Source organism: Macaca thibetana, chromosome 6 (genome assembly GCF_024542745.1).
Source record: "Macaca thibetana thibetana isolate TM-01 chromosome 6, ASM2454274v1, whole genome shotgun sequence".
In the NCBI taxonomy this organism is placed as follows: domain Eukaryota; kingdom Metazoa; phylum Chordata; class Mammalia; order Primates; family Cercopithecidae; genus Macaca; species Macaca thibetana.
The window spans coordinates 124,378,490-124,404,254 of NC_065583.1; the positions used below are offsets into that span (position 1 = coordinate 124,378,490).

At 44.1% G+C, this 25,765-nt stretch overlaps 1 pseudogene; it reads left to right on the plus strand.

Moving 5' to 3' along the window:
* Nucleotides 1-9,296: 9,296 nt before the first annotated feature.
* The window catches only part of LOC126956175 (adenylate kinase 4, mitochondrial-like), a 45,880-nt pseudogene continuing 29,411 nt past the window's right edge, over nucleotides 9,297-25,765 (plus strand).

Here is a 25,765-nt window from a genome sequence, read left to right on the forward strand (position 1 = left end):
CACCTCCCGGGTTCACGCCATTCTCCTGCCTCAGCCTCCCGAGTAGCTGGGACTACAGGCGCCCGCCACCACGCCCAGCTAATTTTTTTCTGTATTTTTAGTAGAGACGGGGTTTCACCGTGTTAGCCAGAATGGACCCGATCTCCTGACCTCGTGATCTGCCCGCCTCGGCCTCCCAAAGTGCTGGGATTACAGGCGTGAGCCACCGCGCCTGGCCTATCTTACTCTTTTATGAAGCTGCATAACATTCTATAAAAATGTGCCTTATTTTTTTAGCCATTTTTCTTCAATGAATATTTTGGTTATTTCTAATTTTTCACTATTATAAATAACGCTGCAATAAATAACCTTGTACAGGTATCAGAGTTCAATGTATATATATATATTTTTGAGACGGAGTCTCGCTTTGTCGCCCAGGCGGGAGTGCAGTGGCGCAACCTCCGCTCACAGGAAGCTCCGCCTCCCGGGTTCACGCCATTCTCGCGCCTCAGCCTCCTCAGTAGCTGGGAGTACAGGCGCCCGCCTGTAAGATTAGCCACGCCTGGCTAATTTTTTGTATTTTTAGTAGAGATGGGGTTTCACCATTCACAGGATGGTCTCGATCTCTTGACCTTGTGATCCGCCCACCTCGGCCTTCCAAAGTGCTGGGATTACAGGCGTGAGCCACCGCGCCCGGCCCTCAATGTGTATTTTTATAGGACAGATATCAGAAGAGAAGTCAAAATTTTAGTAGAAATAGTCCTCCTATGAGATTGTATCTGTGGCTGCATATCCTTCACAACACTGGACCTCATTAATCTTTTGACTTAAGTCTTTTAAGTAACTGTGGTCTTTTACATTTAGCTCAATAATCTATTTGAAATTTACTCTCGTGTATTACGTGAGGTGGGCAAAACCCTTTATTTATTTATTTATTTATTTATTTTCCAGTATTTAACATACAGGAGAAATGGAGTGCTTGGTGTGAGAAAAATAAGGGAGGTAGCTAAAAGCAACCTCCAAAAAATTTTGCATAATCCACTCTGCAAAGTAAAAGCTATCAGGTGGCCATACCTGCCCCCTGTGGCCACCTAAGAAGGCTAGTTAGGGACCATCCATTGTTACAGTAAAGTTGCATCATATATGCATTTGGAGATTTAACTATTTGGCTTTTAAGCTTCTAGGACCGGATACTAGTGATTTGTGGACATTTTTAGAGGCTTTTAAATGTAATTTTACCTAAGTGATTTTTACCTTCCCAGGTTGATAATAGAACCTGGAATGCCAGCCCCACCCCCAACAGATATACCCAAGATGTGACTAGAGCATGACTAGAACATGCTGCCATTGGGGGTTTCATTGTTTCCCTCACCTACAATCATCTTCAAGGATTTTATCAAAATATTCCTTCCAATCACATGGATGGTCATATAGTAAGTTCCTGAAAGGAATTTGAATATATAGTCTTCACCTCACCTTTGGAGTTTTGGGATTTTCCAGTGATTTCTTTTTTCTGCACCCCTTATGGGTTGGTATTAAATACTTAGCTGACTTAATCCGTAATCAACCTATTCTCTCTCCCTGAGCCTCAGAATCTCAACATAGTGCTTTGGGCAGCCACTACCGATTGATCAGAGCTGGCACACAGGTGAAATAAGTTTGCCATCTCTGGTCTAGGTCACTGTTAATAAACATCCCACAGTATAGAGCGGTGGGAGATTTCTGTGGTGAATATATGCAGGTTATCGATATGATGTAAATATCAGTGATTTAGCCCTTGGATGTGAGATGAAGATTATTGGAGATCGTCTGGCCACCCTTGGAAAAGTAGAATGTAGCTTTTTGGGGAAGAAGTCTCTTCCCTTTTCCATTAAAAGGCCGAGGTGAGTCATAGGTCTTCCTACCTTTTATGGAAGGGCAGAGTTGGTGATATAATTTCAAATCAAGAGTTCAGAGGTTGCAGAAAGGAAGTACAGCAGAGGCCTTCGGTGCCACATCCATATCCGATAGGCACTTACTGTTATCTTGACAGCAGGTGGCTTCTGTGACTCTGACAGAAGACTTGCTCAGGAGCTCACATGGTTTGTGCATAGGGCAGGTGGAAAGTGTTGGGTAATGTATGCCATCAGGGGCAGAACTCAACCAATAACAGAGGGGAATTATGGTACAACACACCGGTGGTATAACTCCAAGGGGTACTCCTTGCAGTCTTCCAGGGGTCTTCAGTTATCCTAGTAGGTAATCAGCTCATTAACACTTGCTCTCTAATTAATGCAACTTTCCTATCTCATCCATTTCCCTACTGGGATCCCCTTCCCAATAACCTACTTATGCTTCAATCCCTGTCTCAAAATCCATCTCTGGGAGAAATCAACCTAAGATAAGAGGGAACAACACCTTTTTCTTTTTCTTTTTTTTTTTTTTGAGATAGGGTCTCACTGTGCTGTACTGCAGTGGCACAATCTTGGCTCACTACAACCCCTGCCTCCCGGGTTCAAGTGATCCTTCTGCCTCAGCCTCCTGAGTAGCTAGGACTACAGGTGCGTGCCACCACACTGGCTAATTTTTGTATTTTTAGTAGAGACAGGGTGTCACCATATCGGCCAGGCTGGTCTCGAACTCGTGATCCGCCCACCTCGGGCTCCCAAAGTGCTGGGATTACAGGTCTGAGCCACCATGCCCAGCCAACATCACCTTTTTAGTGTAGGATGACATGTCATTTTGAAGAGCTGATACTGTATTAGCTAACAAGCATTCTAAGAAGCATTCTGTAAGTAATAAAGAATTTCACAGGGGGAAATGGGGATGATTAAGGGGTACAAAAAATGGAAAGAAGGAATAAGAGTTAGTATTTACTAGTATCAGAGGCGTGTGAACCAGGGGCTGCTCTGTCTATGGAGCAGCCATTCTTTTATTCCCTTACGTTCCTAATAAACTTGCTTTCACTCTACTCTATGAACCCACCCTGAATTCTTTCTTGTGGGAGATCCAATAACCCTCTCTCGGGGTCTGGATCAGGACCCCTTTCCTGTAACACTAGCACAACGGGGTGACTATAGTCAAAAATAATTTATTGTGCATTTTATTTTATTTTATTTTATTTTATTTTTTGAGACGGAGTCTCGCTCTGTGGCCCAGGCTGGAGTGCAATGGCCGGATCTCAGCTCACTGCAAGCTCCGCCTCCCGGGTTCCCGCCATTCTCCTGCCTCAGCCTCCTGAGTAGCTGGGACTATAGGCGCCCGCCACCCCGCCCAGCTAGTTTTTTGTTTTTGTTTTTGTTTTTTTTAAGTAGAGACGGGGTTTCACCGCGTTAGCCAGGATGGTCTCGATCTCCTGACCTCATGATCCGCCCGTCTCGGCTTCCCAAAGTGCTGGGATTACAGGCTTGAGCCACCGCGCCCGGCCTATTGTGCATTTTAAAATAACTAAAAGAGTATAATTGGATTGTTTGTAACACAAAGGATAAATGCTTAAGGAGATGGATACCCCATTTACCCTGATGTGATTATTATACATTGTATGCCTGTATCAAAATATCCCATGTACCCCATAAACAGATATACCCGCTATGTAGCCATAAAAAATAAAAACTAAAAAGAAAAGAATTTTAATTCTTCACTCTGCAAAGGGATACAAAGACTTTTTGGGGTGGAGTGTGGAGGAGGATCTGTTTTTGTAGACGCAAGGGAGCTACAAAAGGGAGAGGATGAATCTCAGGCAGGGAACCCCTACCTTATGGGACACCCCCTGGCTGAAGCAGTGAGTATGCTGGGATTGCTAAGAGGACTCGCAGACTTCCTGTGCCACATGCCCCTTGAGAGTCTGGGACCTCAAGGAGAGGAGCCAGGCTCAAGCGCCAGGAACTGCACCAGAGGCGGCAATGATAAATAAAAGATTACATTGTGATTTTTTCCATTTGGAAAAGACATTATAAATACTGTATGTCCTTAGAAAAAAAAAAAAGTCACTTTAGGGCTGCCAAATGTCATTTGATGGAAAGGTTGTCATTGTTCTTAGGTCTTATATTTTTAAAAATTGTTAAAATTTCCATATTTTTAGGAAATGCTGTTAATAGAAGAAACTTTTTCTTTTGTTTTTGTTTTTGTTTTTGTTTTGAGACAGGGTCTCACTCTGTTGCCCAGGGTGGGGTGCGGTGGTGCAATCAGGGCTCACTGTAGCCTTGACCTCCTGGGCTCAAGTGATCTTCCCACTTCAGCCTCCCAAGTAGCTGAGACCACAGGCACGCACCACCCTGCCCGGCTAATTTTTAATTTTTTTAAAGATGGGCTTTCTCTGTGTTGCCCAGGCTGGTCTCCAATTCCCGGGCTCAAGCAGTCCTCCTGCTTCTGCCTTCCAAAGTGCTGAGATTACAGGTGGGAGTCACTGTGCTTAGCCAGAAGATACTATTCTTAATAATATTCTTATTTAGCAGAAGTAAAAGCTGCCAACCATTTTCCATCATCCCCTTCTGTGGGGTGGAGGCGTGGTCGTGAAATCCTAATCTCTGGAGGCGGCTGATCACAAATCCACATGGACACACCCCTACTGTGATACAAGGATTTATACGAGTTGGCCACATTGTAAAGCCAGTGTGTGACCAGCCTCTGGCAGCAGAGACCAGCTCAACTAACATCTCTTGGGTGGAAGCAGAGGCACAGATTTCTCACCGTGTTTTTCTGCAGCCAGTTGGCTAATCTTCATTCCCTCATGCCCAGTGTCTGTCCCTGGCTCTTCACTGGTCCACCAGTCTTTCTCCAGGAAATCCCTAAGCTTGCACCGGGCCGTGAGAATGCTTTATTGGGTCTGCCCCTCCCTCAGCACCCAGACAGAAGGGAGCATAGACCCTACTCAAGTTCTCAGACAAGTCACCTGATCTCCTAATGCCCTCTTTAGGGGGACCTTACTTTGGAAGAAAGTCTAGCTAAATAGTAAAGATTGTTTTTGGCTGGACACAGTGGCTCATGCCTGTAATCCTAGCACTTTGGGAGACCAAGGCAGGTGGATCACTTGAGGCCAGGAGTTTGCAACCAGCCTGGGCTACAGAGTAAGACCTCATCTCTACTGAAAACAAACAAACAAAAATAGTAAAGGCTATTTTTGTTGTTGATGATGTTTTTTCAACTTCTTTGAGGTCAGAATTTCACTCTATTGTGAAGAGTTATTGCAAAGTATTCATATCACACCATTCCTCAAATACATCCCTCTAATAATAAAGTGCCATTGTTTATCTGTATAGAAATGAAATTCAAGCCCACCATTCATGATTTTATGATACCGTTAATAACAAATAAGGGGCTGGATGTGGTGGCTCACACCTGTAATCCCAGCACTTTGGGAGGCTGAGGCAGACAGATCACTTGAGGTAAGGAGTTTGAGACCAGCCTGGCCAATATGGTAAAACCCCATCTCTACTAAAAATACAAAAATTAGCTGAGTGTGGTGGCTTGCACCTGTAGTCCCAGCTACTTGGGAGGCTGAGGCAGGAGAATTGCTTGAACATGGGAGGCAGAGGTTGCAGTGAACTGAGATCACGCCACTGCACTCCAGCCTGGGTGACAGAGTGAGACTCTGCCTTTAAAAAAAAAAAAACAAATAGGCCGGGCGCGGTGGCTCAAGCCTGTAATCCCAGCACTTTGGGAGGCCGAGGCGGGCGGATCACAAGGTCAGGAGATTGAGACCATCCTGGCTAACACGGTGAAACCCCGTCTCTACTAAAAAATACAAAAAACTAGCCAGGCGAGGTGGCGGGCGCCTGTAGTCCCAGCTACTCGGGAGGCTGAGGCAGGAGAATGGCGTGAACCCGGGAGGCGGAGCTTGCAGTGAGCTGAGATCCGGCCACTGCACTCCAGCCTGGGTGACAGAGCAACACTCCGTCTCAAAAAAAAAAAAAAAAAAAAAAAAAAAACAAATAAGGAACACAACTTTGGGGTAGAAGGTGAAAGTGACTAAGCTGAGAAAGTTCTCACAGAAAGATATACTGAAGGAGATACTGAAAGAGGAACCTGTGGGCCTCTACTTACACACTCAGGTTCCAGCATGGATGATCAGAGATGTTCCTCTCCAAATGTTTAGACAAATTGTCCCTCCCAAAAAGCACCCTGATTTTCTGTAAAAGTAATCGCATAGTACATCTCTAGTCTAGGGTGCAATGAAACCAGCAGGAGCACAGGACAGGGAGTCAGAAGACCCAACTCAGCCATTTTAGAACTGAGATTCCAGATGTATTAGTTTGCTAGGGAAGCTATAACAAAATGCACAAAGTGGCTTAAAAACACACACATTGTCTCACAGTTCTAGAGGCTGGAAGTCCAAAATCAAGGTGTTGGTAAGATTGGTTCCCTCTGAGGGAAGTGAGAGAAGGATCTTCCTTTCTTTGTGCTTTTCTAAATCATCTCTAAATATGGAGATGGTGTTGGGCGTGGTGGCTCACACCTGTAATCCCAGCAGTTTGGAAGGCCAAAGCAGATGGATCACTTGATGTCGGGAGTTCAAGACTAGCCTAGCCAGCATGGTGAAACCTCATCTCTACTAAAGATAGAAAAAATTAGCTGGTGTGGTGGCGCGAGTCTGCAATCCCAGCTACTTAAGAGGCTGAGGCAGAAGAATCTCTGTAACCAAAAGGCGGAAGTTGCAGTGAGGTGAGATCATGCCACTGCACTCCAGCCTGGGCGACAGAGCGAAACTCCGTCTCAAAAATAAATAAATAAATACATAAGGAGATGGTTCTACAGTTGCATTCTTCTCAACTAAAAAGCCTCTCTCTGAGCTGGACACGGCAGTTCACACCTGTAATCCCAGCACTTTGGGAGGCTGCGGTGAGTGGATTGCCTGAGGTCAGGAGTTTGAGATCAGCCTGGCCAACATAGTGAAACCCCATCTCTACTAGAAATACAAAAAAATTATCTGGGCATTGTGGCACGCACCTGTAATCCCAGCTACTAGGGAGGCTGAGGCAGGAGAATTGCTTGAACCCAGGAGGCAGAGGTTGCAGTGAGCCGAGATCACGCCATTGCACTCTAGCCTGGGCAACAAGGGTGAAACTCCATCTCAAAAAAAAAAAAAAAAAAAAAAAAGCCTCTCTCTTTGGCTTGTAGATGGCCGTCTTCATGTTCATATGATGCTCTCCCTGTCTGCGTATCTCTGTGGCCAAGTTTCCCCTTCTTATAAAGACAGCAGTCACATTGGATTAGGGCCCATCCCAGTCACCTCATTTTAACTTGATTACCTCTATAAAGACCTCTCTCCAGATAAGGTCACACTCTGAGACACTGGATATTGGACTTCAGTATATGAATTTTGGGGAGACACAGTTCAGCCATGACACCAGGCAACCTCTCTGGCTTTGTTTTCATCTTTAGAGGGGAATGTTGGCCTTATTGCTCCTTCAGGGCTCTTTCAATCCCAGTGTTCCAAGATTTGCTCAGCCCTTTTGAAGCTGCCAAGCCTGGCCCTGCTACCCCCGGGGTTATAAATATAAGAATTTTCCCTCCCTGGGCCTGCCAACCAGTCCTGGAGGATGGGAAATGAACAGAGAAATGCTGCGAGGGTGGAGTTTTCCTTTAACCTTTTGTCACTTGCATGAGTGCTGTAATCAGACAAATATTCAGGGCGTGGTGAATTGGGGGTCCTGACATCCTAAAGCAAATAAGCAAGTGACATTTGTTCTTTTCCAAGTCCCGAGGTTTTATGTGCTCCAACTATAGATGACAAAATAGTTCCAGGAGAGCTGCAGTGTTTTGTTCTCCCTGCCAATGTATTAGCAACAGAACGGTTGCCAGGCTCTAATCCAGCCCAGCTGACAGCAGTTCCCCAGTAAAGGAAGGACAGAACTGGAGCTGTCTGTGCAGCCAACAGGGATGAGGAGCGCTCAGATGTACTGACACGTTGGCAAAAAAAAAAAAAAAAAAAAAAATTAAAGAAAGAAAAGAAACTTACAAAAGTTTATGGAACTGAGAAGTTCACCCAGTTTCTTCAAGGAACTCAGACAGGAAGGTAGGAAGGAGGGGCCCCTGGCATGGTGATAACACAAATTAGGGGCTGGCCAGCATCAACTTTGGTGAGAATTTAGAAAAATTGGGGTTTTCTTACCTATAAATAAAATCCATTGGTTTTAGAAACCCAAACTAAGAGTATGTGTGCAAAAGGAAATCTATATAAGGAAGCAGGGCTGGACTGTAGTTACAGGAGGCCCAGGAACAGCCCACTTCCTTTCTTTGTGCTTTTTAAAATCATCTCTAAATGTGGAGATGGTAATACGATTGCACTCTTCTCGACTTAAAAATACTTTTCTTCTAAATCACCTGACACATCTTTTTTTGCCCCTGCATGGTGCTCATAGCCAGTAAGAGATCTTCCAGAGTCTCTTTATCAGTCTAATAGATTTTGCTGGAAGCCGCCAGCACTCCAGATGCTGAATGCAGCAGACTATAGCTCAAGCACTGACCCTGACCATCTTCCTGGTCTTAAGAATGCGCCAAACCTTTATGTTCAAGCTGCTTTATTAGGAGCTTCTTGAGCTTTCTTTCCATGCAATTTCTCCATTCCCACTTTAAACTTTTCCACCCAGCTTTTATGGTATTAATGAGCGATGCTTGGATGGGGCTTTATGGTTTTTGAAAAGTCTGGTTAGTATAGGAATGTGTCCATGTCTTACTTTTTGTTTCTACCATGTGCAGAGGAGTGCGGGGGAGGGAAAAAAGCCAATCTTGTGGCCCTGTCCCAGCTTCTTGGAAGCTGCACATCATGTGCCTGATGGGACAGACATGTTCCTGGCTACACTGTAGCTGAGCAAAAGGTCTCTGCATACAGAAGACCAGGAGACCGTAAGCTCAACATCAAAGAAAAGTCTGCAGTTGGTGGGTTGACCCTGAATTATAATAGATGCCACAACTCACTGCTGTTCAACCCATTCCTCAGCTGGGTTCCTTGACTTGTGTACCTCAAAATGCTATGTTTTGCTGTGTCTTCCCGTCTATACTCTGAGATACTAACTCTTGAATCCTCCCAATTAGATAGGACTCTTGGATACCAAACCTGGCCCTTTAGAAATCACGTCCATTTATTTATTCATGCAGTCATTAATTCATTCAGAAGCAAGGATTGGATGTCTCCCACCTACCAAGCACAGGACTCAGCCATAGGGATGCACGGAAAAACAGGAAACGCTTTTCCTGCCTCAGAGGAACTCCTGGCCCATGGTCTCCTCTGACGCATGAAGGCTTCTGGACTTGGATTTTCGTTTTGAGTTTTTGAACTTGTAGTACCCATGCATCCTTTTCAAGGAAGAACTTGACTTCCTTGCTAACGCAGAGCATAGATGTCTGCCAAATCCCTGTACTCAACCAGACTTCCAGTCCTGATTTCTCCTAGTCCTTCCTGTTCCGTTCCTGAAGCCCAGCACAACAGCCTGAAGTGTCCACTTGAGTTTGGAAGCTCTGTCTGCATGGTAAGGGTCATACACTAGAGCCTTTGGGCCTGAGGAGCCTCTAACACATGGCTTCCTTGGAGTCTCTGTCTTGTTTGTTTCCTCTTAGATCCACCCTAAGCATGACCACCACTGGACTACGATAGAATTCGAAGAGCCCAGTATACGCGGGAGCTCATCGGCAACAAATGAAAATGGGGGCCAAAAGGCAAGGTTTACTTGTCAGAGTGGTGTCTGGTGGCAGCAACCCTGCCAGGTCCCCTGGGAGCCCAGGTCTGCCCAGCACAAGTTCCTCAGCCACCCTTGCTGCTTTGCCTTCTGCCAGGCTGGGGAGAGGAAGGGGACGGTTACTGTGCTGTACAGAGAAAGGCAAGCGGGCATTGGCCATAGCCTGTCCTTAAGAGGCAGTCACACCTATCAAGTATTCCTGTCCAAAATGTTTAACCTGAATCAAATTGTGACAAGATAAAAAGATGTCCAAAAAAACCCCAATTGGCCTGAACTCTTCAAAAATGTTGATGTCAAGAAAGATTTTTCTTTCTTTTTAAGAAAAATCTTTTTTTTTTTTTTTTTTTTTTTTTGAGACGGAGTCTTGCTGTGTCGCCCAGGCTGGAGTGCAGTGGCCGGATCTCAGCTCATTGCAAGCTCCGCCTCCCGGGTTTTTACGCCATTCTCCTGCCTCAGCCTCCCGAGTAGCTGGGACTACAGGCGCCCACCACCTCGCCCAGCTAGTTTTTTGTATTTTTTAGTAGAGACGGGGTTTCACCGTGTTAGCCAGGATGGTCTTGAACTCCTGACGTCGTGATCCGCCCGTCTCGGCCTCCCAAAGTGCTGGGATTACAGGCTTGAGCCACCGCGCCCGGCCAAGAAAAATCTTTTTTTTTAAGACGGAGTCTCGCTCTGTCATCCAGGCTGGAGTACAGTGGCGCAGTCTCAGCTCACTGCAACCTCTGCCTCCCAGACTCAAGCAATTCTGTCTCAGCCTCCCGAGTAGGTGGAATTATAGGCAAGTGCCACTATGCCCAGCTAATTTTTGTGTTTTTAGTAGAGACGGGGTTTTGCCATGTTGGCCAGTCTGGTCTCGAACTCCAGAGCTCAGGTGATCTGCCCACTTCGGCTTCCCAAAGTTCTGGGATTACAGGCATGAGCCACCATGTCTGGCCAGGATTTTTTTTTTTTTTTTTTTTTTTTTTACAGGCAAGGGAACTGGGCCGGGTGCAGTGGCTCACACCTGTAATCCCAACACTTTAAGAGTCCAAGGCAGGTGGATCACTTGAGGCCAGCAGTTTGAGACCAGCCTGGCCAACATGGTGAAACCCTGTTTCTACTAAAAATACAGAAAAGTAGCCAGGTATGGTGGCACACGCCTGTAAGCCCAGCTACTCGGGAGGCTGAGGCAGGAGAATCACTTGAACCCAGGACGCGGGGGTTGCGGTGAGTGGAGATCATGCCATTGCACTCCAGCCTGGGCAACAGAGGGAGACTGTCTCAAAAACGAAACAAAAATAGCAAGAGGACTGCTCTACATTAAAGAAAACTAAAGAGACATGACTAAATGTCATGCATGATGCCTATTTAGATCAGGGATTGGAAAAAATATAGCCATAACAGACATTATGGGGACAGTTATGAGTGTGTGTGTGTGAAGAAGGAGAAAGAAAAATGTGGCAAAATGCTAAAAATTAGTAAATCTAAATGAAAGTATGTGACTATTCATTGTACTGTTTTCTCAACTTTGCTGCAGGCTTGGAATTTTTCAAAATAATAAGTTTAGAACTCAAGCATCCTCCAGTGGCAGGTAAAGGGGTAGTGAGATGGAAAAAATGGAGTGAGCAGATAGCAGGAGCCAGGTGGCAGCATGCTAGCCCCAGACAACTTCTGGGCTGGGGTCTAGTCCCAGTAAAAAGTCAGGAACCAGGCTAACACGCAGGCAGGCAGACAGGCACGAACACAGGGAAGCTGCAGCTTACTGTGCACCTGGAAGCCTCGGGCCAGCCCCACCATCTGGGGACCAGGTGTGAGGAGAGCAGGTAAATTCCAGATCCACAAACAAGCAAAGAACTCCCAATAATGCCACCTGTAGCCTTTGGAGGCTCAAGGCTTGGGAAAGTCCTGAGTGCTGAGTGATCAGGAGGCCAGACAGGACTGAAGCCAGCAGGAACTAACGCGTCTGCCTGTTGCCCAAGGATCCCAAAAGCTCAAGGCAGAGATGGGGACTCCTCAGGAGGTAGGAACCTTACTAGGCTCTGTTTGCTCTTAACTGGCTACATTCTGCATTGCCAGATTAAGTTACTGATTAAACCCACAGATGTCACTCTCATTTCCATCTTTTTCCATCATTTCTGCCTCCTACTCTCTATTTGCAATTCTTCCTAGCTGTCCTTGTTCATCTCCTAGTTTTATGCCATTATGATGTGTGGAAAATATTAGACAACCTCTCTACAGTGTCTTAAAACGCCTGAGGACAAAGATGCCAAAACAAAAGTTATCAAAGCTGGCTTTGGACTCAGTAGTGTGACATGTAGTTTCCAAAGGTCATAAAACTGAGTGCTAAAGTGACCAAGCTCCCAAGCTCCCTGGCTTTGTTATCCCTTAGCATTTTCCCAAGTTTTCTGGCCCTTAAAGGAATTACTGATTTCGCCTTCCTGACTCTCTTTTTAATCTCAGCTGTGCTGAGCAGAGCTTCTCAAATTCTGGCCAGGCCAGCAGCTTAGCCCTCTCCTCTCCAGGGCTCCTGAGCATTCCTCCTGTACATAGGGATGGACAGTGCAGGAGGTCAGCCAGGGGTTGGTGGGATGGATCCAGTCAAACTCAGCTCTGCTCGGTTTCCACCATGTGGCTCAGCAACAGAGCAGCCATGACATGTGTTGCCAAGAACATGTGTTGGGAGCCAGGAGTAGATGAATTCCCGGTGTGCATAGGGAAAACAGCAACTGAGTTTGCTACAACTGTGATTAACATGCAGGATTCATCCTGGAGATAGCTCCTCCTGAGAAAACATAAGATTTGCAGAAGGGGATTTAAAGAAAGCCCCAGTGGCTTTTCATCTCAGTCTTTCTCTCTCAATTTTTTAAAGCACCAAATCCCTATGTTCAAATATCAATTTTAGGCAAGAACCAATATACAGGCCAGGCATGGTGGCTCACAACTGTAATCCCAGCACTTTGGGAGACTGAGGCGGGCGGATCACCTGCGGTCAGAAGTTCGAGATCAGCCTGGCCAACATGGTAAAACCCCATCTCTACTAGAAATACAAAAAATTAGCTGGGTGTGGTGGCATGCACCTGTAATCCCATCTACTCGGGAGGCTGAGGCACAAGAATTGCTTGAGCCGGGGAGGCAGAGGTTGCAGTGAGCTGAGATGATGCCATTGCACTCCAGCCTGGGCAACACAGTGAGACTTCATCTCAAAAAAAAAAAAAAAAAAAAAAAAAGAAAAAAAAGAAAAGAAAAAAGAACCAATATACAAAAGAGATAACCTGGCTTGTCTGATTTTTGTGTCGGGGGGAGGGGGACCGCAGACCTATGTGGTCCTTCCCAGTAGCCCAGGATACTTTCAAAGTATTATTAGGGCTCTCACGGAATCCAGGGTTTGAGAACCATTACTCCCATCTTTCCTCCCCACATACAGAGGAGCTATGGCATCTTCACTGATGCCTTCTCTGATGTTTGTTGCTCGAGCTTTTTTTTTTTTTTTTTTTTTTTTTGAGATGGAGTTTCCCTCTGTTGCCCAAGTGGCAGTACAGTGGCACGATCTCAGCTCACTGCAACCTCCACCTCTGGGTTCAAGTGATTCTCCTGCCTCAGCCTCCCAAGTAGCTGGGATTATAGGCATGTACCACCATGCCTGGCTAATTTTTGTATTTTTAGTAGAGACAGGGTTTTACCATTTTGGCCAGGCTGGTCTTGAACTCCTGACCTCAGGTGATCTGCCCGCCTCAGTCTCCCAAAGTGCTGGGATTACAGGTGTGAGCCACCATGCCTGGCTTTTTTTTTCTTTTTCTTTTTCTTTTTCTTTTGACGGAGTCTCGCTCTGTCACCCAGGCTGGAGTGCTGTAGTATGATCTCAGCTCACTGCAGCCTCTGCCTCCCAAGTTTAAGTGATTCTTCTGCCTCAGCCTCCTGAGTAGCTGGGACTACGGGCATGTAGCACCATGCCTGGCTAATTTTTGTATTTTTAGTAGAGACAAGGTTTCATCATGTTGGCCAGGCTGGTCTTGAACTCCTGACCTCAGGTGATCCACCCACCTCATCCTCCCAAAGTACTGGGATTAGAGGCATGAGCCACCATGCCCACTTGAGCTATTTTTATGCTTCAGTGCATACCAGGACCTCTATCATATGAGATATTTTCTTTCTTTCCTACATGTCTAGAAAGTTCCTTTGATGGAAAATGAATAACTCATGATCTCTTCAAAAACCAACATTGTCCTGAAGTTAATATATTTCATTCTAATAAAAAATTAAGGCCGAGTGCAGTGGCTCATGCCTGTAATCCCAGCACTTTGAGAGGCCAAGGCAGGCAGATCACGAGGTCAGAAGTTCAAGACCAGCCTGACCAGCATGGTGAAACCCTATCTCTACTAAAAATACAAAAATTCGCCAGGCATGGTGGCATGCACCTGTAATTCCAACTACTCAGGAGGCTGAGGCAGGAGAATCTCTTGAACCCAGGAGGCAGAGGTTGCAGTGAGCTGATATCGCGCCACTGCACTCCAGCCTGCATGACAGAGCGAGACTCCATCTCAATAAAATAAAATAAAATAAAATAAAATAAAATAAAATAAAATAAAATAAAAGTGTGATCACAAAGTCTCATTTTCATGATGCTGAAAAGGCAAAGCTCATGAATCCTTCCCTCTCCTCCCTTATGTGATAGAAGAACCCCAGGGTGTGGCTCTTCTCACAGGTTCTGTTGCACTGACTTTCTGTGAACTCAACATCTTGGATTCAGTTGAACTTGCTTCATTTTTTTATTGTTACACACTACGTCATTCATTACTTTTCCTGCCATTGACTGCTAGTTACATTTTCATCTATAACCGCAAACATCATGGGATAGAAAACTGTGGGAATGTTAATCTCTAAAGCAATGGAAAGTTCCCAAATGTGAGAATAACAGGGCAACCCACGGTGGGAAAGGCTACTCAACAGCTTTATTTCATCACAATAACAATGACTCTTGAGATGGAAAAAATTTTTATTTTATGAGGCTACCATTCATCCCAAAATGAACAATGTGTATTTAATCATTCAATTCAAATTGGTGTGGCTCATTCCTCAGCTACTTAGTTATTTTTCATTAGATTTCATTAACGGTTAGACTGTATTTCCCTAGTCCACACCAGCCAGAGTGCTGTATACTATTAACGTACAAATGGGGATGTCTCCTGCTTTTATCATCACTTGGAGTCCCCATCAGTGTTCCACCTGGGAATCCCTAGGGAACCTCTCACCTGAACTCACCAAAAACTTTAGGACCACCATGGGCTTCTACCACTGTCTTCTGCTCAGTCCCTCTTCAGTGATATCAGCTTCCCAGGCCTCACCACCCACACAGCTAATGAAGGTGTTTCAAGGCTACCTCTAGCATCTTCAAATGACCCCCTTTACAGGCAGGCCCATTGTTACTGCCACCACCCCCTGATACATGGGTACATGTGGTGTACCAATATGGAGATGAATACTCTGAAGGTCATGGTGTTTGTTGCCCAAGGAGAAAAAGCATCTGTCTGTTTCATGTAATGTACACTTTGTATAATGTACATGAGGAATTACTGAGGCAGTCTTCCCTTGCATCCAAGGTCTTAGAGTTTTTAATGAAAATAGGGGCTGGACACAGTGGCTCATGCCTGTAATCCCAGCACTTTGGGAGGCCGAGGCAGGCAGATCACGATGTCAGGAGATTGAGACCAGCCTGGCCAACATGGTGAAACCCTGTCTCTACTAAAAATACAAAAATTAGCTTGGCATGGTGGCTTGTGCCTGTAATCCCAGCTACTCAGGAGGCTGAGGCTGGAGAATTGCTTGAACCAGGGAGTCAAAGGTTGCAGTGAGCCAAGGTCACGCCACTGCACTCCAGCCTGGCAAGAGAGCGAGACTCTGCCAAAAAATAAAAAAGAAGAAGATGAAGAAGAAAGAAACAGAAAGAAAGAAAACAGGGCCAGGGGCCAGGTGCGGTGGCTCACGCCTGTAATCCCAGCGCTTTGGGAGGCCAAGGCGGGTGGATCACCTAAGGTCAGGAGTTTGAGACCAGCCTGGCCAATATGGTGAAAACGGCTCTACTAAAAAAAATACAAAAATTAGCTGGGCATGGTGGCGCACGCCTATAGTCCCAGCTACTCAGGAGGCTGAGGTAGGAGAATCACTTGAACCCAGGAAGCAGAGGTTGCAGTGAGCCAAGATCAAGCCACTGAGTGAGCAACAAAGTAAAACTCTCTCTCAAAAAAAATTTAAAAAATGAAAAAAGAAAAGAAAAGAAAAAGAATTTTTAATGAAAATAAGGTTTTCAGATTTTAACATAGGCCTTTCTCTTCTGGGATTCAGTCCTGAGTTCATGGAGGCAGGACTAGGGTTGGGGAAGGGGGGCACAGTCGAGTATATTCAGAACTGGCCCCCCCCACCTTAACAAGCTTTTCTGGTTCAGTCTCTCTTCCCTTAAATGAGTTCTCTCTCCCCAGCCATCAGTTCCTCTTAAACATCGGCGTCTGGCAGCTCAGTCCACCAAACAGGTCTAGACACGTCTGAATTCCAGTGGGGGATGGCTTTGGCTTAAACTAAGGCTGTTGTCACATGACTTTCCTCTTAAAATTTACTCAGGCTCTTTTACCCATCAATATGCTTTAAAAAAGAGAGAACTTTGCTTACATCAAGCATTCATTCTGAAGTTACTAATTTTCTTTTGCCTTGTCCTTACGAGCTCTTGGATTTCAAATGGTAGATTGGTGAGGTTATTACTGACCATTTGACTCATACACGTTAACCACATGAATATTAAGTATATAATTTCTATTTCTCCATGTCAGCATTCTGTTTACCTAAAATAAATGTACTCAAATGAATCTTCAATAGGATGAGAAGAAATTGGAACCATCGTACAATGCTGGTGGGAATGTAAAATGGTACAGCCATTTTGGAAATCAGTTTGGCAGTTCCTCAAAATGTTAAACATAGAGTTACCATGTGACCCAGCATCCCCATTCCTAGGTATACCCAGAAAATTGAAAACATAATTAGGCCGGGCGCGATGGCTCAAGCCTGTAATCCCAGCACTTTGGGAGGCCGAGACGGGCGGATCACGAGGTCAGGAGATCGAGACCATCCTGGCTAACATGGTGAAACCCCGTCTCTACTAAAAAATACAAAAAAAAAAAAAAAAAAAAAAAAACTAGCCGGGCGAGGTGGCGGGCGCCTGTAGTCCCAGCTACTCGGGAGGCGGAGGCAGGAAAATGGCATAAACCCGGGAGGCGGAGCTTGCAGTGAGCCGAGATGGCGCCGCTGCACTCCAGCCCGGGCGACAGAGCGAGACTCCATCTCAAAAAAAAAAAAAAAAAAGAAAACATAATCATACAACAACTTGTACACAAATGTTCAGCATGATTCCCTTTAGATGAAGTGTTCAGAATAGATAAATCTGTAGAGACAGAAAACAGATTAGTGATTGCCAGGGACTGGGAGAAGAAGGGAATGGAGAGTGACTGCTAATGGACATGGGGTTTCTTTTCAGGATGATGAAGTTCTGAAATCAGATAAGTGATGATGGTTGAACAACCTTGTGACTACTCTAAAAGTAACTGAATTATATATTTAAAGAAGGTGAATTTTATGTGAATTATGTGTCAATTTTTTAAATGGATCTTTACTGTATATTAAACAATCAGCACCAAAAAGAGCCTGCTTATTTTTCCTTAATTTTTCTTAATTTTGTAAGAAAAATTACAGCCTTCTTGTAAAAGGCAAGATCCTTTGAAAGCCCAAGTAGAAAGAATAAATGCTTTGGCTGGGTGCAGTGGTTCATGCCTGTAATCCCAGCACTTCGCAAGGCCAAGGCAGGCAGATTACCTGAGGTCAGGATTTCCAGACCAGCCTGGCCAACGTGGCAAAACCCCATCTCTATTAAAAATACAAAAAATTCTCCGGGTATGGTGGTGCACGCCTGTAATCTCAGCTACTTGGAAGGCTGAGGCAGGAGAATCGCTCGAACCTGGGAGGCAGAAGTAGCAGTGAGACGAGATCACGCCACTGCACTCCAGCCTGGGCAACACAGCAAGAATCCATCTCAAAAAACAAACAAACAAACAAACAAACAAACACTTTTAAAATTCATTCATTCAGCAACTATTGAGCGTGTAGTATGGCAGTGTGCCAGCATTGCAGAGATAACGGTGACCAAAATAGATGCAGAGATACGGGCAGTCTCAAGACAGTCTGCAAAATAGCTATGCCCGGAAAAGCACAAGGCTTGGTGGGAGCATGTGAAAGGAACATTCAACTCACACGCGAGAGCTCAGGAAGATATTTCCATAGCCCCTGACTCCTATCAGAGCCCTGGAGTTGAGCCTGAGTCAAGGATGCAAAGAGAAGAGGGAGGAGTGTTGCAGGAGGAAGGAATGGGGTGTGCAAAGACCCTCAGGTGAAGAGAACGCGGACTATCCTGGGAACCCCAAACCGTTCGGAATGACTCTTGAGAAAAGATCCAATCTAAGTATTTGGTCTGAACTGAGTCTTGTTCAGACTTTATTCTGTGTGTCAATTAGAATGTTTTCAGCTGCAAGTAACAGAAAGTCTGACTTCCACAGAATTAAAGATTAAGGACATTTATTTTATTATTCCACCTAACAGGAAGACTAGAGGTTGACAGACTTCAGAGTTGGTAGATTCAGGGGCTTAACCATGAGGAACTGTCTTTAGGGACCCAGCTTCTTTCTTTTCTTTCTTTTTTTTTTTTTTCCCCTCTCTCCCTGTCTCCCTCTCCCTCTCCCCACCCCGATACACACACACACACACACACACACACACACACACACACACGCTGCCACCACCTTCTCACTGTCTCTCTGCTATCCTCCCGTTCAGCTTCTTTCTAAGACAAGTTCCCCTTGAGGCCACTTGACTTGGGACAACATGCTTTCCTATTCTCTTTCAGCAAGAAAGACACTTCTCTTTTCTGAAAGTCCCTAGCAACCCTCCCCTGACATCTCATTGGCACAAATTTCTGACCTGGCGAGAAAGGAGGAGTTATCGTAAGTGGCTTGGATTCATTATCTAGCAGTGGAATGAGTGCTGGGAGGTCAGCTTCAATGTGGCCACATTGGGCCCTAAACATAGTCCGCTGCCTTGGGCTGGCACTGCCTTCACCAGCCCCTGCCTTGGGGCCTGTCTCCCACTTTTTCATCAAAGAATGACCAAGTGGAACTTCAAAGCATGACATATAATGTGGTTTTCACTGCAAGTTTTTGAGAACCCACTATCATACTGATAAACTTCCCAAAAACTACCTTTAAACCTCTTTCTTTCCTCAAATTTCCACTCCTTACCACAGCCACCACATCTCTTTCCACCCCATCTGCCTCCCTAGGCCTGTTACAGCCACACTGGCTGTTACCTATTTTCCACTCCTTTTCTTTAAAACACTCAGCTTGCATTTTGCACCCAGCAGAAACCAGTCCTCTCAGCCCCCATGCCGAGGAACGGAGTTTCAGATCACCTTCTACATGCTCCCCACGGTCTCAGTTCTCACCATGCCTGGAATGCAACAGGAGATCTGCAAGCTGACTTCAGTGTTTCTACCAAAAAACCCCTGTATTCTGATTGCTTCGAACCTTTCAACCCAATAGTTTCATTAACCATCAATCATTATTAAAAGCTATGAAGACGTCACACAGAAATTGTTCTGTGTGGAAAAAAATGAACTTTAATATGGCTTAAAAATACCGCAAACCAAATCCAAAGACAAAAATTGAGGAGCAGTTGTAAAATACACAATAGTTTCTTTATATAAATCACTCAGAAATAAAAGGTCAGGGCAAAGGATATGAGCTATCTGTCAGTTTATGAGAGAGAGAGAACATTTATTTCAATGTTTTGCCTATCAGATTGATAAAGACTTAAAATCTTACTAATACCCAATGTTGGAGGGAATAAGGAGCAAAGGCATTTTTTTTTTTTTTTTTTTTTTTTTTTTTTGTGTGTCACCCAGGCTGAAGGGCAGTGGCATGATCTCAGCTCATTGCAACCTCTGCCTCCCAGTTCAAGCGATCTTCCTAACTTAGCCTCCCAAGTAACTAGGACTACAGGTGCACGCCACCACACCCAGCTAATTTTTGTATTTTTTAAAGTAGAGATGGGGTTTCACTATGTTGGCCAGGCTGGCCTCAAACTCCTGACCTCAAGTCATCTGCCCACCTCAGCCTCCCAAAGTGCTGGGATTACAGGCGTGAGCCACCATGCCTGAACAATAGACACTTTTAATGGGAACATCATATTGGAACAACTTTTCTGAAAGACAATGTGCATTTATATCAACATTTAAAATATATATTTACTTTTGATCAAATAATACTTCTAGGAATGTATTCAAAGGCTATATTCAGTCAAGAACACAACAATATAAGTACACATATTCGTCATAGATCTTTTCATAGTAGTCAAAACTACAGAGAGTTAATTAGTGAAGTATGGTAAATTTGTGTTTGCAAAGATTTGCTTACCTATGAGTACCTCCCCAGAATCTAGCTCAGTGGTTGGTCTATATATGAATATTTACTGAGTAAATGAACAAATAAATATAGTAGGAAATTCTACAGCTATTAAGAATGATGATGTATAGGCCAGGCACGGTAGCTTACACCTGTAATCCCAGCACTTAGGGAGGCCAAGGCAGGCGGATCACGAGGTCAGGAGTTCGAGACCAGCCTGGCCAACATGGCAAAACCCCGTCTCTACTAAAAACACAAAAGGAAAAAAATTAGCCAGGTGTGATGGCACACATCCATAATCCCAGCTACTTGGAAGGCTGAGGCAGGAGAATCACTTGAACCTGGGAGGCAGAGGTTGCAGTGAGCCAAGATGGAGCCATTGCACTCCAGCTTGGGCAACAAGAGCGAAACTCTGTCTCAAAAAAAAAAAAAGAATGATGATGTATAGATGTATTTCTATATGATGTATATGTATTTGTATATGATGATGTATAGATGTATTTCTATATATCATATATTTCCATAAATTTTCCATGTATTACAATGGAAAACTATCCATTGTATCTTACTAAAAGGAAAAGCAGATGACAAAACTGCATAGATAGAATCATCTCATTTTTGTATAAAAAGAAAGTGTGTGTGTGTGTGTGTGTGTGTATGTGTTTGTGTGTATCTATGGAAAAAAGTTTAGAAGGATATACACCAAAATATAAATTGTGGTTCTTTCTAAATGGTGAGATTATAGATGTTGTTTGCATTCTTATTTATACCTTTAAGTAATATCTGGATTTTTTACAATGAGCATATATTAACAGATGTGACTTCGATAATCACAAAAATTTCATTTTGAATAACAAAAATACTGCTCTCTATGAATATATGTGCTACAGAAACATACATATATGAAAGTAAGTATAAACTACTTTGTAGTTTTGTACATCTTTCCAGGATCGCCTGAAGATGACAATGTCCTTGTAGCAAGTTGCCACCAGGAAAAATCAACAAGTTGTCCACAACTCGTTCAAAAGAGGCCAGGCATAGTGGCTCATGCCTGTAATCCCAGTACTTTGGGAGGATCAGGAAGGAGGATCACTTGAGGCCAGGAGTTCAAGACCAGCCTGGGCAACACAGCAAGACCCTAGGAGGCTGAGACAGGAGGATCACTTGAACCCAGGATTTCAAGGTTAGAGTGAGCTATGATTGTGCCACTGTACTCCAGCCTAGACTACAGAGAGAGACACTGTCTCTTAAAAGTATTCAAAGAAAATGCAAACGAAAAGTCTCAGGAAGTTCTTCAGCAGCACACTGCATACTAATGCACTAGGTGGACAGGAAGTGGACTGGATCAAGACAGACCTTACCCAGGCCAGACACTATAAAGGGCTCAGCTGTGATCATCCTCCAGCTGTGGTCTTCCCCCCGAGGGCCAGGAATCCAAGGAGCCAAGCTCACTCCCTTCTAGATTGTGCTCCAAGTATCCTGGCACTAAAACAGCCCCCTGCCCCTGCTTCTTGCCCAGACCTTTTGCTGAAGTCTGACTTCCAGTGGGTCAACTGTGCCTCTGGTATACACTTTCCAAGCCGAAGAGTTGACCAAGGGGGGATTTATTTATGGGGGTATGAATGATTAGGGTATCCACACATGTGTGCAAGAGTCCCTGGAAGTGAGACGCAGGGTGTTCAGGGGAGGGAGGAGAATGGAGAGCAGGCCAGAAGCTGCTTTTTCCCCATGTTGCCACATTCCAGAGTGAAACTCTGATAATGCCAAATTTGAAGCCAGACTTCCTGCTCATTGTGAAGGTATGTTTGTAAATGTAGGAAGATTAAATATGCCATTTACAGCTATATTGGCTTGATTTATAACTTTTAAATATTTAGACACATGGTATGTAGGCCTTCATTTGTATTCTTGCCCTGCCTTCCACAAATGTTAGGGATAGAGCCTGGAGACCGAGAGCAAAACCAGTAGAGCAGTTTGCCCTGTAAGGAGTTCCAAATGTCAACTGAGAAGGTCTGCAGAAGAGTGTAGATGTGGCTTTCTAACCTCATGGACAACTTAGACCTAAACCAATCTTGGATGACATCTATGGCTTCCCAGTAGGTTCACTGGTATCATCTGGACTCTAGTGAATATGTAAAGCAGAAAACCAATGATGAAAGAGGCCTGGGATGCATCCAGTCCATCAGTGGAAGCAACGCTTATTAAAGGTTAACTCTGATAGGCTAAGCATTTGCTAAGAATGGACAATAGGATTCCCAAGCACTCAAGAGCCTGAAGCTGTACAGATAGCTTGGATTTATTTGGTAAAGAAAAACTGCTTCCCATACAGTTTTCTGGAAAAGTACTGCTTCCTGGGAGCCCTGACGTGGGACTCTGCCTGAGTTTGAAGCATAGTCAACTCAATAGAAAGGACAACTCAATAGAAAAGGAAAGGCAAATACATTTTGAATATATAAAAATATTTTCAACCTCACAATGTGAAGAAACAAATTTAAAGTATGCTTTTCACATGCACATTATCAAAGATTGAATGATTTGATTATATGAAGCATTAGTTTAGATGTAAGACAATAGGCAATCCTGTGCATTTTAGGTGGAAGTATAAAATGGTACATCCTCTCTGAAGTTACGTTTTGGCAGAATCCATCAAAATGCAAAATATTCAGGCAAGCAGGACACTTGGGGCCAAGAGCTCGAGACCAGCCTGGCCAACATGGCAAAATCCCATTTCTACTAAAAATAGAAAAGTTAGCTGGGCATGGTGGCACACACCTGTATCCCAGCTACTCAGGAGGCTGAGGCAGGAGAATCGCTTGAACCCAGGAGGGCAGAGGTTGCAGCGAGCTGAGATCACGCCACTGCTACTCCAGCCTGGGAGACAGAGGGAGACTCTGTCTCAAAAAAAAAAAAAGAAAGAAAAAAGCAATACATTTATACTCTGATACAACCACCTCACTGCAGGAAATGTATCAGACAGGTATATACCTCTTTGCATATGTACACAAAGAAATTTGCGTATTGCGTATTGTATGTAGTAGGGAAAGATTGGGAACAATTTGAAAGTTCATCGTGGCCGGGTGCAGTCACTCATGCCTGTAATCCCAGCACTTTGGGAGGTCAAGGCGGGTGGATCACAAGGTCGGAAGTTCGAGACTAGCCTGGCCAATATGGTGAAACCCCGCCACCACTAAAAATACAAAAAAATTAGCTGGGCTTGGTGGCATATGCCTGTAATCCCAGCTACTCGGGAGGCTGAGGCAGGAGAATTGCTTGAATCCAGGAGGCGGAGGTTGCAGTGAGCCGAGCACTGCACTCCAGCCTGGGTGACAGAGCGAAACTCCATCTCAAAAAAAAAAAAAAGTAAGTTCATCAATATGATACTGGTTAGGTAAATTATGCCTCATCCATTTAGTGGAATGCTATGTGGCTGTTGAAAAACAAATAGGATGATTTATGAACTGCTTGAAATGCTCTTCAAGATAGATTATTGAATAAAAGATTAGGGTACATGAAAAACAACTGGCCTGTAATCTTTGACAAACATCATGAAAGACAAAGGCGAAGTAAACGATATCACAGTGAAATTGACTAAAGTCTCATGACAGTCAAATGCAGTGGGTGATACTGGATTGGAGCTTGGTGTGAAGAAAAAAACAATTGCCACAAAGGGTAGTAATGGGACAACTGAAAAAATTTGTATTTCAAACTGTATATTAGGTAACAGTATTGTATCAATGCCAAATTTCCTGAATCTGATCATTGTATCATGGTTATGTAGGAGAATGTTCTTGTTGTTAGTATATTGATACTAACAAGTACTTACGGATAAAGATGTCTGTAACTCGCTCTGGAATGGTTCGGTAATAATAGTAATAATAATCAAAATCTATGTATGAATATAAAAAATACAATTGTGGCAAAATGTTAAAAGTTGATGAATCTAAGTAAAGGCATATGAGAGTTCATTTTACTATTTTTGTAACTTTTCTGAAGGTTTAAACTTTTTTTAATAAAAAGTTTTTTAAAAAGAAAAAGAGGTGGAGAAGAACCTCTATGTATTACTTTTTAGGAGAAATGCATAGTCTGGAAGGGAACAGAAGAAACTGGTATCAGTGGTTGCTTATGGGATATTAGAAATTGGCCTGAGGGAGCAGGTAGAAGGGAGATTTACTATATTGTGTACCTAACTGCAATGTTGGGACTAAAAAATTTTTTTAATCTTATTTATGCTTTTCCTATTCAAAATGAGAGAGGAAGCAGCAGGAGTGGGTGGGGGAGGGAACCAAGGCATTATTGTAAAAGTAACCACAGCTACTAACCAATAAACACAACTTGACTTTCATTGTGTGCATTTAGAGTAGCAATTACTTTTCCTAATTCGTTTTAGTCATCCCCGTGTACACTGATCAAAAGTAATCAGTATAGTTTTTTAAAATGAAAGGCAGAACCAAAAATGCCACTGCTCAGAGACAAGCACTCTTCAGATTTTCCTATGGCTCCTTGTAGTCTTTTCCCACATACTTTTTTGTTTGTTAACATAGTTGAGATCATAGTTAATATATAATGTTATGATGTACCTCCTTTTTGACTTAATATATCAAATCTATATCAATAGATATCTATATCTATTGGTAGATAGATTGATAGATACATAGATTTTTTTTTAAGACAGCGTCTTTCTCTGTTGCCCAGGCTGGAGTGCAGTAAGTGCAATCTAGGCTTACTGCAGCCTCTGCCTCCTGGGATCAAGCGATCCTCCTGCCTCACCCTCCCAAGTAGCTGAGACCACAGGCCTGCGCCAGCATGCCCAGCTAATTTTTGTATTTTTTGTAGAAGTGAGGTCTTGCCATGTTGCCCAGACTGGTCCTGGGCTCCTGAGATTAAGTGATCTGCCCGCCTCAGCCTTCCAAAGTGCAGGAATTACAGGCGTGAGCCACCTTGCCGGGCCTTCAAGTATTTTCTCAAGTCCTTAACAATTTGTTTTAAACAAAAACCTTAATAGCTGCATAATGTACTATCCTATGGATGTCTTACAATTTATTCAACCATTCCCTGTTGTTGGACATTCAGGTTGTTTGCAGTTTTCTAAGTAAATCTGCAGTGAACATAATAACTTATAATTCTCCATCTGCATTTCCGTTTCTTTTCTTTCTTTTTTTTGAGACGGAGTCTTACTCTGTTGCCCAGGCTAGAGTGCGGTGGCGTGACCTTGGCTTACTACAACCTCTGCCTTCTGGGTTCAAGCAATTCTCCTGCCTCAGCCTCTCAAGTAACTGGAACTACAGGCATGCACCACCATGCCCGGCTCATTTTTGTATTTTTAGTAGAGATGGGACTTCACCATGTTGGCCAATCTGGTCTTGAACTCCTGACCTCAGATGATCCCCCAACCTCAGCTTCCCAAAGTGCTGGGATTACAGGTATGAGCCACTGTGCTGGCCTATTTTCTTCAGGTAGATTCCTAGGGCTGTTCGTGGTAGCTCACGCCTGTAATCCCAACACTTTGGGAGGCTGAGGCAGGAGGATCACAAGGTCAGGAGTTCAAGACCATCCTGGCCAACATGGTAAAACCCTGTCTCTACTAAGAATATAAAAAATTAGCCGGGCGTGGTGGTGCATGCCTGTAGTTCCAGCTACTCAGGAGGCTGAGGCAGGAGAATCACT